Source organism: Galeopterus variegatus, unplaced genomic scaffold (assembly GCF_000696425.1).
Source record: "Galeopterus variegatus unplaced genomic scaffold, G_variegatus-3.0.2 Scaffold3730, whole genome shotgun sequence".
Taxonomy (NCBI): Eukaryota; Metazoa; Chordata; class Mammalia; order Dermoptera; family Cynocephalidae; genus Galeopterus; species Galeopterus variegatus.
Window position 1 is genome coordinate 138085 of NW_007729841.1, and position 14174 is coordinate 152258.

Sequence of the window (14174 nt, forward strand, 5' to 3'; positions counted from 1 at the left end):
TTTAAAAATACACGTCTAAACTCCACCTCAGATCTACTGAATCAGAATTGCAGCAGGAGGACCACGGATCTGAATTTTAAGTTCAACAGTTGATTTTACACGGATGCAAATCCAAGCTTGAGAACCACTAGATTAGGGCAGAGAAGAAAACAAAAGGAAAGAACCTATTACATTAATAAGGAAATCTAGAACTTCTACGAGAGGACCCCCAAATGAAAAGGGACAAGATTTGGGACAGCGCAGGTATGTTAATTGGGGAATTAAGATTTATTAAATTATGTAGTCTGAGCAAGTAGTATTTTCTACAGTTATGGTAGGGAAGGAGGTGAGAAAAGGAAGGAAAAAGGAAATAGTTTAGATCATGTAACCAAAGATGCAGTGAAGCTAGAGTCAAAACCTAGGACCCAGGCTCAAACTCTGACTCCGTCAAGTATTAGAAGTGCAAAGTTTGAACAAGTCATTTAATGTCTCTGGGCCTCCTTGTCTGTAAAAATAAAAAGAGGGTTATATATACCTCATGGGACTGCTGTGAAGACTGAGAGTATATGAAAGTATTTGTAAACTAGAATGCACTAGACCAGTGTTTTTCAAACTATGGGTTACTACCCAGCAGAATGTTAAGAAATCCATTTAGAAAGTTACAACCAACATTTTTATTTATTTGGCAGTTGGCTGGTACAGAATCAATATTTTTAAAATGAAATAGAATAGAAAATGTTAAGAGTGTACCGTATTTGGGCCAGCCCCATGGCACACTTGGGAGAGTGAGCACCGAGGCTGCGGGTTCAGATCCCATATAGGGATGGCCAGTGTGCTTGCTGGCTAAGCGTGGTGCAGACAACACCGTGCCGAAGGTTGCAATCCCCTTTCCGGTTTAAAAAAAAAAAAAAAAAAAAGAGTGTACCATATTTTATGAGGGTATTACAGTTTTGTAAATTTTTGTTTCACTTATATATAGGTCATGATGTAAATGACATTTTATTGTGACTTGTGTCAAAAAAGCCTCAAAGCCACACCTAAACCTTACTCCCGCCCTCTCCACTTTATGTCCTTACTCTAGAGCAAAGAGAATTAAGTACTTAAACCAGTGGTTCTTACACTTTCTTAGGTCAAGACACTATTGGAAATCTGATAAAAGCTATGAATCCTCTCCTTACAAAAATGTACCCTCACACAAAATTTTCATTGCATACAAATCTGAGATTTCTAAAACCTTGCCATGAATTAGGTTAAGACCTCTTTCTCCTGAAAGAGGACAAAAAATGGAGTTGAACTTTGGGGAAGGTTCAGACAGTTGCTGTCTTATCACCTCCAAAACAGGGGCTTTCCCCAGATCTGGCTGAAGGATGGTCTGCCTATTCAAATAAAAACTATTTTCTTCATTATATCAAATTGTTGACAATGTCAAATTCTCTTTTATTTAAAAAATTTATAATGGGGGTCGGCCAGTGGCTCACTTGGGAGAGTGTGGTGCTGATAACACCAAGGCCACGGGTTCGGATCCCATATAGGGATGGCCGGTTGCTCACTAAGTCAACGTGGTGCTGACAACACCAAGTCAAGGGTTAAGATCCTCTTACCAGTCATCTTTAAAAGAAAAAAAAAATTTATAATGTATTCTTTAACTTCTATTTGGGGACTCACAAAAATATTTGCAGAAGGCTCTCAAACTGTGCCCTATGTTCCTGAAAATGGGGTAAAGCTAATTACAGCTAATGTACCTATTTAAGAGTCAGCCTGCATTTCATTGAAATATTTCTCTAAATAAATACAACAGATTTTACCAACTTAGCTAGCTTGTTCTCCTTTAACTCAAATGACACTGTATTTTCCAAGCAACTCTAATAAAGAGACAGCAATCAGTTTTCACAGGCACTGATAAAAGTATCCAAGTTTACGCCCAACATGTCCTTGCCTTTCAAGCCATAGTATGTTCATTTAATTTTTTTCAAAAAGAATAACTGAATTTGCCTTTTTCATTTTTGTCATTTTACTGATAAATTTTTTAATGGATTTTGGTATTAGTTCGGTGATCCATAAGAAAGTTACAAAGAATTTATAATTCTTTTTGTGGCTAGCCAGTCCAGGCATCTGAACCCTTGACTTTGGTGTTATAACACCACACTCTAGCTAACTGGTCAGACCTAGAGAGAAATTTTTTTAAACGATATTTTATTTTCTGGCAATTTTTAAATTATAAAATAACAAGCACTTATGTTCCAAATAGTGAAACAGATACTATGTATTCAAGGATTAATAAGATTTGGTCCCTGACTAAATGGCTATAGACACCTAAAACAATTACAGTAGTATAATAATTGCTAAGTGTGGAAACACAAAAGAAGGGTAATTTCTCCAAACTTGGAAGTGGTAATGGTGATGAAAGGAGTCAAGAAAGACATCCCAGGGACTCACTTGGGAAAGCGTGGTGCTCACACCACCAAGTCAAGGGTTAAGATCCCCTTACTGGTCATCTTTGAAAAAAAAAAAGAAAGAATTCATAAGTCAGAATAAAAAATCAAAGTGAAGAAAAGTAGGAGAGAAAACATAAGAAAATTAGAGAACTTGTTCAGAAGGTCCATTATATGAATAATAAGAGCTCCCAAAATTGAGAACAGAACAAAATAGAGGGCAAAATATAATTAATGTAATAATTCAATTAACCTTCACAAGGTTAAAGGGCATGATTGCCGTATTTAAAAAGTTTGCCAAGTGCCTACCACAATGAATAAAAACAGACAGACGACAAGGCGCATCACTGAAATTTCAGAAACTGAACACAAGAAAAGATCCTACAAGCTTCCAGAGAGAAAAAAGTTCACATACAAATGATCAAGAATCAGAATGCCTTTCAGACTTACCAGAAATAGGACCCACTCAACTGTTGATCAACTGTGAGAATAGAATAAATATATTTCAGACAGAAAAATCTCAAAATAATTACCTCCTAGAATGATGCAATTAGAAAACATATTTCACTTTACAAATACCCATGCAATAATTGATACTGGCAAGGATCATAAATATATGTTAAAACCATTGGATAAAAGGCTATTGAAAAATAAGATATTCTTATAGTCTTAAAAAAAAATCACCTCACAGAATACATATTATCAAAGGTAAAAGGGTAGTTTTACATTATCAAAGGTAAAAAGGTAGTTTTACAATGGAGAAATGCAGCGGACACCATCTTAACTAAGTGTTGAAAGTAAACATCACCGGGCCGGCCCGTGGCTCACTCGGTAGAGTGCGGTGCTGATAACACCAAGGCCCCGGGTTCGGATCCCAAAGGCTATTGAAAAATAAGATATTCTTATAGTCTTAAAAAAAAATCACCTCACAGAATACATATTATCAAAGGTAAAAGGGTAGTTTTACAATGGAGAACTGCAGCGGACACCATCTTAACTAAGTGTTGAAAGTAAACATCACCAATATAAAGACAATCTGACATTATATCCCTTCTAATGTGACACAATTGGAGGTATACAATGCTATGCACGTAGTATTTTTGACAAAAATGGTTAATTTGAATCTAATCATGATGAAACAATCAGATGAACCCACAATGTAGGACATTTTACAAGATAACTGGCCTAGGCTCTTCAAAAATGTCAATGAAAAACAAATGCCATAAAAAACAAAAGGGCAAAGTGATTATTCTAGATTAAGAAGACTAAAGACACTTGAGGACTAAATGAAAGCATGATTCTTGATGGATCATGAATTAAAACACATTGGACTGGCTGGTTAACTCAGTTGCTTAGAGCATGGTGCTGATAACACCAATGTCCAGGGTTTGATCCCTGTACCAGCGAGCTGCTAAAAAATGAATAAATAAAATAAAAATTTTAATTAAAAAAAATAAAAAATAAAACACATGCAGTTACAAAGGATATTACTGGGACAAGTGAGACAACTTAAAATGGACTATATACTAGATATTATTGTATGTATGTTAAATTTGGGGGGGTTCTAATGATAAGTAATTAACTAGGAGAATGTCCTAGTTCTTAAGAGAAACATGCAGAAATAATTAGGGGTGAAGTGGCACAAAGTCTTTCAACTTGCTTTGAAATGACTCAGAAAAAAATACTTACATATATGTATATGTGTGCACACATGCATGAGACGAAGTGATAAAGCAAATATGGCAAAATGTTAAAAATAGGTGAATCTAGGTCAAGGATACAGTGGTTATTTATTGCACTATTTTTAGTAGGCTTAAAATTTTCAAAATAAAAAGTTGAAAAAAATATTTACCATGTACTCTTTTTCAGGATGGTAATGGAGATTATTCTCCACCAAAATGAGGAGATAAACAAGAATGAGGAAGACATGGGAAATAATTTCTCCACAGCAGAAGAAAAGTAAAGAGAATCCCCAGGAAGGTGGTAAAGAGTAAGTCCATGATGACAACTATGTAGCAAATGCAGAGGGCATTGCAATTTTAGTTGAAGCCATTCAGAAGTCTGAGAGAGAATTTACAGAAGATAAAAATTAATGGAATATCTGGCCCATCTCAATGTTCTGAGAGATTTAGAAAACTGATGAAGAGCGAGTAAATAAGTACATAGAAAACTAACACACAAAAATGAAGACCATTATTAATTCCAGAGAAAGAGTTGTGCAGGAAAGAAAGTAATCATGGGATATTATACAACTAAATCCTGTATAGCATTTACACATTAATAATAATGTATAGTTGGGAGAGTGCGGTGCTGATAATAATAATGTAAAGTTATTGATTTAAACAAGGTTATAACATAATTCAACTGGGTAGTTAGTTGGCAAAAATGGGAAAGGGGAAGGTGACTAGTGAGGGTAAGGAGAGAGGAAAAAGAGCCAAACCCTCATTCTTTTTTTTTTTTTTTTTTTTGAGGCTGGCCGGTACGGGGACAAATCCTCATTTGCCATACATAGTAGGACATCAATAAGTGATACCTAACAGTGAAAAATCAAGATGTAGCAAGACAAGTATGGTATTTATAGACAAAAGGGCATATAACAAATACAAGAGTGCTTCCAAAAATTCATGGAAAGATTTATATTATCTTTTAATTCTATTTTTCCACCTTTTAAAGTACCCATATATATAAACTAAAAGAAATGAAAGTGGGAAGGGTCTGTGGACTGCTGTTTTTTGTAACCAACTTTGACTTTTTAAAACTATGCACATGTAAAAGTTTGATGAAATGAAAGTGGTGGAGATGACCAGTTAGCTCAGCTGGTTAGAGCACGGTGCTGATAACACCAAGGTTCAGGATTCCATCCCTGCACCAGCCAGCTGCAAAAAAGAAAAAGGAAAGTGGAAAGGGGCTGAGGACTGCTGTTTTTTTGTAACCAACTCTGTAGAACTTTATGACTTTTTAAACTATGTGCATGTAAAAGTTTGATGAAAATAAAAATGTAAAAGGTCTTCCCATAATGTTAAGTGAAGAAACTAAAGGTGAAGAATGATGTGTAAAGAATGCATCAGGGGCTGGCCTTGTTAGCTCCGTTGGTTTGGATTCCCATACTAGCCAGCCGCCAAAAAACAAAAACAAACAAAGAATGCATCATTTCGGGGCTAGCCTGTTAGCTCAGTTGGTTGGTGCATTGTGCTGATAACACCAACGTCCAGGGCTTGAATCCTGAATCCTCCAGCAGAAAATTAGAAAGAAAAAAAATGCATCATTTGTATAATAAATGTGCAGGATGGGGGGAATATAGATGAGCATTTGCTTGAAAATGCATAAAATCTCTGAAAGGTTTTATGAAGTTAATAACATTAAATTAAAATATCTGAAAAAAAACAGAAATTAGTTAAAATATCTGATAATTATTAAGAAATTACAATAAGAAATTAATAACACTGGGGCCGGCCCGTGGCTCACTCGGTAGAGTGCGGTGCTAATAACACCAAGGCCCCGGGNTAGAATGATGCAATTAGAAAACATATTTCACTTTACAAATACCCATGCAATAATTGATACTGGCAAGGATCATAAATATATGTTAAAACCATTGGATAAAAGGCTATTGAAAAATAAGATATTCTTATAGTCTTAAAAAAAAATCACCTCACAGAATACATATTATCAAAGGTAAAAGGGTAGTTTTACAATGGAGAACTGCAGCGGACACCATCTTAACTAAGTGTTGAAAGTAAACATCACCAATATAAAGACAATCTGACATTATATCCCTTCTAATGTGACACAATTGGAGGTATACAATGCTATGCACGTAGTATTTTTGACAAAAATGGTTAATTTGAATCTAATCATGATGAAACAATCAGATGAACCCACAATGTAGGACATTTTACAAGATAACTGGCCTAGGCTCTTCAAAAATGTCAATGAAAAACAAATGCCATAAAAAACAAAAGGGCAAAGTGATTATTCTAGATTAAGAAGACTAAAGACACTTGAGGACTAAATGAAAGCATGATTCTTGATGGATCATGAATTAAAACACATTGGACTGGCTGGTTAACTCAGTTGCTTAGAGCATGGTGCTGATAACACCAATGTCCAGGGTTTGATCCCTGTACCAGCGAGCTGCTAAAAAATGAATAAATAAAATAAAAATTTTAATTAAAAAAAATAAAAAATAAAACACATGCAGTTACAAAGGATATTACTGGGACAAGTGAGACAACTTAAAATGGACTATATACTAGATATTATTGTATGTATGTTAAATTTGGGGGGGTTCTAATGATAAGTAATTAACTAGGAGAATGTCCTAGTTCTTAAGAGAAACATGCAGAAATAATTAGGGGTGAAGTGGCACAAAGTCTTTCAACTTGCTTTGAAATGACTCAGAAAAAAATACTTACATATATGTATATGTGTGCACACATGCATGAGACGAAGTGATAAAGCAAATATGGCAAAATGTTAAAAATAGGTGAATCTAGGTCAAGGATACAGTGGTTATTTATTGCACTATTTTTAGTAGGCTTAAAATTTTCAAAATAAAAAGTTGAAAAAAATATTTACCATGTACTCTTTTTCAGGATGGTAATGGAGATTATTCTCCACCAAAATGAGGAGATAAACAAGAATGAGGAAGACATGGGAAATAATTTCTCCACAGCAGAAGAAAAGTAAAGAGAATCCCCAGGAAGGTGGTAAAGAGTAAGTCCATGATGACAACTATGTAGCAAATGCAGAGGGCATTGCAATTTTAGTTGAAGCCATTCAGAAGTCTGAGAGAGAATTTACAGAAGATAAAAATTAATGGAATATCTGGCCCATCTCAATGTTCTGAGAGATTTAGAAAACTGATGAAGAGCGAGTAAATAAGTACATAGAAAACTAACACACAAAAATGAAGACCATTATTAATTCCAGAGAAAGAGTTGTGCAGGAAAGAAAGTAATCATGGGATATTATACAACTAAATCCTGTATAGCATTTACACATTAATAATAATGTATAGTTGGGAGAGTGCGGTGCTGATAATAATAATGTAAAGTTATTGATTTAAACAAGGTTATAACATAATTCAACTGGGTAGTTAGTTGGCAAAAATGGGAAAGGGGAAGGTGACTAGTGAGGGTAAGGAGAGAGGAAAAAGAGCCAAACCCTCATTCTTTTTTTTTTTTTTTTTTTTGAGGCTGGCCGGTATGGGGACAAATCCTCATTTGCCATACATAGTAGGACATCAATAAGTGATACCTAATAGTGAAAAATCAAGATGTAGCAAGACAAGTATGGTATTTATAGACAAAAGGGCATATAACAAATACAAGAGTGCTTCCAAAAATTCATGGAAAGATTTATATTATCTTTTAATTCTATTTTTCCACCTTTTAAAGTACCCATATATATAAACTAAAAGAAATGAAAGTGGGAAGGGTCTGTGGACTGCTGTTTTTTGTAACCAACTTTGACTTTTTAAAACTATGCACATGTAAAAGTTTGATGAAATGAAAGTGGTGGAGATGACCAGTTAGCTCAGCTGGTTAGAGCACGGTGCTGATAACACCAAGGTTCAGGATTCCATCCCTGCACCAGCCAGCTGCAAAAAAGAAAAAGGAAAGTGGAAAGGGGCTGAGGACTGCTGTTTTTTTGTAACCAACTCTGTAGAACTTTATGACTTTTTAAACTATGTGCATGTAAAAGTTTGATGAAAATAAAAATGTAAAAGGTCTTCCCATAATGTTAAGTGAAGAAACTAAAGGTGAAGAATGATGTGTAAAGAATGCATCAGGGGCTGGCCTTGTTAGCTCCGTTGGTTTGGATTCCCATACTAGCCAGCCGCCAAAAAACAAAAACAAACAAAGAATGCATCATTTCGGGGCTAGCCTGTTAGCTCAGTTGGTTGGTGCATTGTGCTGATAACACCAACGTCCAGGGCTTGAATCCTGAATCCTCCAGCAGAAAATTAGAAAGAAAAAAAATGCATCATTTGTATAATAAATGTGCAGGATGGGGGGAATATAGATGAGCATTTGCTTGAAAATGCATAAAATCTCTGAAAGGTTTTATGAAGTTAATAACATTAAATTAAAATATCTGAAAAAAAACAGAAATTAGTTAAAATATCTGATAATTATTAAGAAATTACAATAAGAAATTAATAACACTGGGGCCGGCCCGTGGCTCACTCGGTAGAGTGCGGTGCTAATAACACCAAGGCCCCGGGTTCGGATCCCACATAGGGATGGCCGGTTCGCTCACTGGCTGAGCGTGGTGCTGACAACACCAAGTCAAGGGTTAAGATCCCCTTACCGGTCATCTTTTAAAAAAAAAAAAAAAAAAGAAATTAATAACACTGTTTGCTTCTGGTATGGGGAATTGGGCAGCTGCCCCAAAACACAAAGTAAGGAGAATATCACTGTATACCTTTTGTACTTTTAAAATGTTGCACCATGTGAATATATTACTAATGATTACCAACTGAGATTTGAAATAATTTAATAAAAAGTTTTCCCCAATTAATTCCATGCCACTCTGATCTATTATCTCACATCTGCCTGAGCATTAGCTAGACAACTGAAATGGTATCCACTTATTTATTAGTATGTGTTACTGTGTAATTGACTCTGTGTTACTTCCTCAATGAAGCTGGGAAAAGTTATTCTCTCTTCCAGTTGTTTTAGATCCACCACCCTATCACCTCACAAAGCTGTGTAAACACGAGGGTTTTGCAGGCTGACTGCTTCACTAGAATTCAAACAAATGTTTGAGTTAAAAAACTGGGAAACAGGAACCAAGTGTTTTTTTCAAATATTATCCTCTAGAAACAGATGGTAATATTTGAGGCCTCCAGGTAAAAAGCCATTTTGTGAATTCCAATGCTCTGGGATTATGAATCAATTTATACTCATAATCTTATTTCATACAGTAGCATTTAGAGAAAGCTGAAGTCATGATTCAGGTGTGTCAGCTACCTCCCAAAGAGTCTCAATGATAAGAATGTCTTCCTTAAAGAAATTCGGCTTGATTTTTTTGCTCCCAAGTCCTCCGCATGTGTTAAGGCATTATACTTTACGTTTACCTGGCAGAGATCTAGAGCTGGAGAAATTTACAAGTTAAAGCAGAAATTCCTAATGAGTTACAACATCCTATGCAGTTTTAGGGAGACAGTTTTAAGGTGAAAATAATGAACTCTCCAAAATTAGTTGTCTCATGATGCATTAGGTCACATGGTGAACTGCCTATTGCTGGAAGTTTTTTTTTCTTTTTTCTTTTTGTCCTTTTTGTGACCGGTAAGGGGATTGCAACCCTTGGCTTGGTGTTGTCCGCACCACACTCAGCCAGTGAGCGCACCGGCCATCCCTATATAGGATCCGAACCCGTGGCGGGAGCGCTGCTGAGCTCCCAGCGCTGCACTCTCCCGAGTACGCCACGGGGTCGGCCCTAGCTGGAAGTTTTTAACAGGAATATCAGATAAAATATTCTCATATTAAGTGGAAAACTGGACAAGAAAATTCCTTAGTTACTTTCCAGTACTAAAATGGTCTATTAAGTTATTAGATTTTAGGGTTGGCCAGTTAGCTCAGTTGGTTAGAGTGTGGTGCTGATAACACCAAGGTCCAGGATTTGATCCTTGTACCAGCCAATGCCAAAAAAAAAAAAAAAAAAGAAAGTTTCTGAATTTCATGAGACGGAACCAAAGAGAAATTAAAGAGCTTGCCTTGCCAGGGCCAGGAATATCACTAAATGCTGAGGCACAAAACACACACAACCCAGCTATACATCCTTCCTGCTAATCAACAGATATTACTCCTAATAAACTTAAAAACTAATCAAGCTCCTATCAACCTACTATCTCCCAACTTGTGTGTGTGTGTGTGTGTGTGTGTGTGTGCATGCACGCACGCACGGTGTAAACTTATGACTAAGGACAGATTTAAAAGCTGCCTACAAAACCAGAGGGTAATTTTTAGGAACCTCATTAGTGAAATATATCTATTTCTACCATAGGGGATAGCCAAATATTCATAAATGAGGCCTTATACTTCTTGAAAAAGATTCCATAAAACTGAGTATGTTTTGGGGCCGGCCCGGTGGCACACTGCTACAGTGCGCCGCTTGGGAAGTGCGGCAGCGCTCCCGCCGAGGGTTCGGATCCCACATACAGACCGGTTCCTGCTCACTGGCTGAGCGAGGTGCGGGAGTAACACCGCGGGTTGCGATCCCGTAGCCGTCCGGGTCCGGTACGGGCGCGACACTGAGGGTTGCGATCCGTTGCCAGACACGGAAAAAGACAAAAAGGAAAAAAAAAAAAAAAACTGAGTATGTTTTTCAAACTTAACTTCATGAGTTCATTCAGAATTTTCAAACTTTGTGCTATCATTTCAAAGAAGAAAATCATTTTTACAAGCTTATTCTATCGGGGATGACCACTTCATAACCAGGACTGCCACGCAATTTCAATTCCTGATGTCATGGGATGGTAAACATTATTGTGATTCCTTATATAAAGACGGGTAAATATAACATGCTGAAAGGACAGAATGAGCCTAAGTCCCAAATAATATTGGAAGGCGGGATCAATTCAGGTCACCAACCTTTGGGTAGGGATCTTAATATCCCTTGTTGTTGAAAACACTTTTTACCTACGTCCTTTAAACATCCTGAGACTAGACAGCTTAACAGTAGCCTGAATAAGTAATAAACTGGTAAAAGAACTGTATCATTATAAAATTGATTGGCTGAACCATAAAAATTTATGCTCTATCAGTCATATTAACACTCTGTGTAAGTGCAACATTCTTATGACACTATTTGTCATAGTTTTCTATCTATGTATTATCACCTTCAAATAGTCCATAAGATTCAAATAGTGAACACTCACTAAAGTTTTGTGAAATTAAAGAATCAAACAAAAAATTAGTTAAGCAGTAATCTGCTAAAGAAAAATGGTAGTAACCTCAATAGTTAACAGGAATTTTTACAGCCAATGAATCTTTAGAGATTACCCACCTCTCAGGGGCTGGCCAGTGGCTCACCTGGAAGAGTGTGGTGCTGACAACACCAAGTCAAAGGTTAAGATACCCTTACCAGTCATCTTAAAAAAAAAAAAAAAAAAAAAAGAGATTACCCACCTCTTAGTAATCTTATTGCTTTAAAGGTTTGGAAAGATGCTTAATGCATAGCTCCTATAATTATTAACCTTTAAGAAGATGTTAATATAATGTATGATATAACAACTTTTTTTTCTGAATTGCAAAAAGATTCTCCTCTCCCTCCCAACTAAAAATACTAATTTCCAATGTACTATTCCTCAATTTTTATTTTAATTTACTTCTTTCCTTGATCAAGACAATTAGAATATTAGCCACTCCCCCAAAAAAAATTTTTTTTAAAGAAAGAAAAACACTAGCTCAAGACCTCTTGAACCAGTCTGTGTGACAGGTAAAAAATTTTCCTAGTCATTGACTGAAAAGAAACAGTTTTACACAGTGCTCTACATCTGAACCTGTTCACAGCACTTCACAGAGATCAACATCAGTTCTCTGAGACGGGCTTTCATGCCAGTTTTTTGACATTACCTAGTTATTGTCTGAACTATAAATTCATTAAGCAAATGCCACCATTAACCAAACATTTCCGCCCACTTTAAAAACAATTTAATTTTATGTACTGTACTTCTATTCTGCACTGGCAAATCAAAACAAAACAAGCAAAACTTCTAAAACACTAGTAAACAGGGAGTTTCATAAAGTAATACTTTACCTTTGACATCTTTCTTTTTTTTTTTTTTTTTTCCTTTTTTTGTCTTTTTTCGTGTCCGGCAATGGACCGCAACCCTCAGTGTCGCGCCCGCCCCTCGCTCAGCCAGTGAGCGGGAACCGGTCTGTATGTGGGATCTGAACCCTCGGTGGGAGCGCCGCCGCACTCCCAAGCGGGGCACTGTAGCAGTGCGCCACCGGGCCGGCCCCACCTTTGACATCTTTCACATGCTCACTTTACAATGTTTGTAAATTATTCTTGGGTTCATGTGAGTCCTCCTGTTATGCATTTATAGTATTGAGAAATAAAGACATTGAGGCAAGAGAAGCGGGAAGAGATGCTACTTTGTAGCAAGCAGGTACCTATCTGGATAGTGCAAACTGTGGTCCTGTTCTATTAGACAACAACGCTTTCCTGAAAAGTGTCTGTCAGGGCCGGCCCGTGGCTCACTCGGGAGAGTGCGGTGCTGATAACACCAAGGCCGCGGGTTTGGATCCTATATAGGGATGGCCGGTTTGCTCACTGGCTGAGCGTGGTGCTGACAACACCAAGCCAAGGGCTGAGATCCCTTTACCGGCCATCTTTAAAAAAAAAAAAAAAAAAAGAAATGTGTCTGTCAAATAGGCCGCACAGAAATCCTACCCATCACAGACATCCAAGATATCCCCATCAAGAAGCAAGAGACAAATCACAAAGTATTTCTATCCCCCACCCCCTCAGAAGAAACCATGTAACCAAAGAAAGCATGCTCCTCAATCTGCACTATGGGATTGGGGGGAAAAAATGAATGAAACCAGAGAGAAAATCAATGGAGACCAACTTCTGAGACTGAAGACCAGGTTACTAGTTTATTCCATACATTGGGAAATGACTGAAACACTGTTTAAGTAGAAACAGAATCAGGAAATCCTAGGGTCATTTGATTTCAGTCTTAAACCCCAAAATAAAAACACCTGAAATTAAAGTATTTCCCCTATCTGAGCAGTTACATTCTATATGTTTCTGTAAAACTCACAAGGCCTACATGGAGTCCCTGATTTTTAGAGCTGATTTCAAGGGTCCACTAGAGTCCACTTACTCCAAATCCAAAAATAACGTTGGCCCTGACCCAGGCAGGACCTTGATGCACATTTCCTTCTGAAATATTAGTCTCACATCATCTTCCTATGCTCTACCTCCAATAGCTTCCCTTGACCAGTATGGCAAAAGGTTAGGAGAAGGTAAAAAGCACGTACACTTACTACGTCCCCTCCACAGAAAACATAATAAAATCCTGGGAGCAAGAACTGGCCACGGACAAACCGCCTGGCCCTGGCTCTTACCACGATACAAAGACAGAGAGAGAGCAACAGAAGCCCGAGTCTCTGTACCCCACATCTCACTCTGCAAGAGAGAGGAAGAAGACTTTCAATGCAATCAACCTAGTCCTCAACGCCCCCTCCCACGTGGTTTTCTCCCTCTCCCTCTCCCAGGGTCAAACTGGAGAGGAGTCTGGAAGGAATCACACCACGCCGGGGCTAGGACAAGTGGCGGGGGATGGGGGGGGCGCGCAGAGAGCTCCTGGAAGACACCTCAGCCCTTTCCTAGGGGCCCTGGGCTGTACACCTCCCAGTTCCGGAGTGTGAGCTCCCACCCTCCCTCCCCCCGAGCCCCCAGACTGCTCTCGTCTCTCAAGGCCCCAGAGCTGCAGGGAGGGCTGGGCTGCCTGGCACTGGGTCTGAACGGGATGGAGCCTGGGCCGCGTGCGGGCGGAGGCTGGCCTGCCTGCCGCCGCCCCTCTTCGGGCCCCAGCTTCTCCAGGTCCCCTCCCGGCCCTGAGAAGACCCTCACCTCACCTCAGGGTGGCGGCGTCCGCGGTCCGGTGGTCGGGGAGCCCCTGCGCTGAGGTATTACTGGGCGGGAGGAGAAGCCGGTAGCTCCGGCGATGGCTGACAGGCGCGCAGCACTAGGCCGGCCCCACACGCGGGGAAGGGGCGGGGTCTCGGGGGAGCTGGACCC

General features: G+C 38.4%; 1 protein-coding gene across 1 annotated transcript in view; it reads right to left on the reverse strand.

Moving 5' to 3' along the window:
- The window catches only part of LOC103601428 (acetyl-CoA carboxylase 1), a gene marked incomplete at its 3' end in the record, with an annotated part of 154829 nt that overhangs the window by 136055 nt on the left and 4600 nt on the right, over positions 1-14174 (reverse strand). The gene's annotated exons all lie outside the window — the stretch shown is intronic.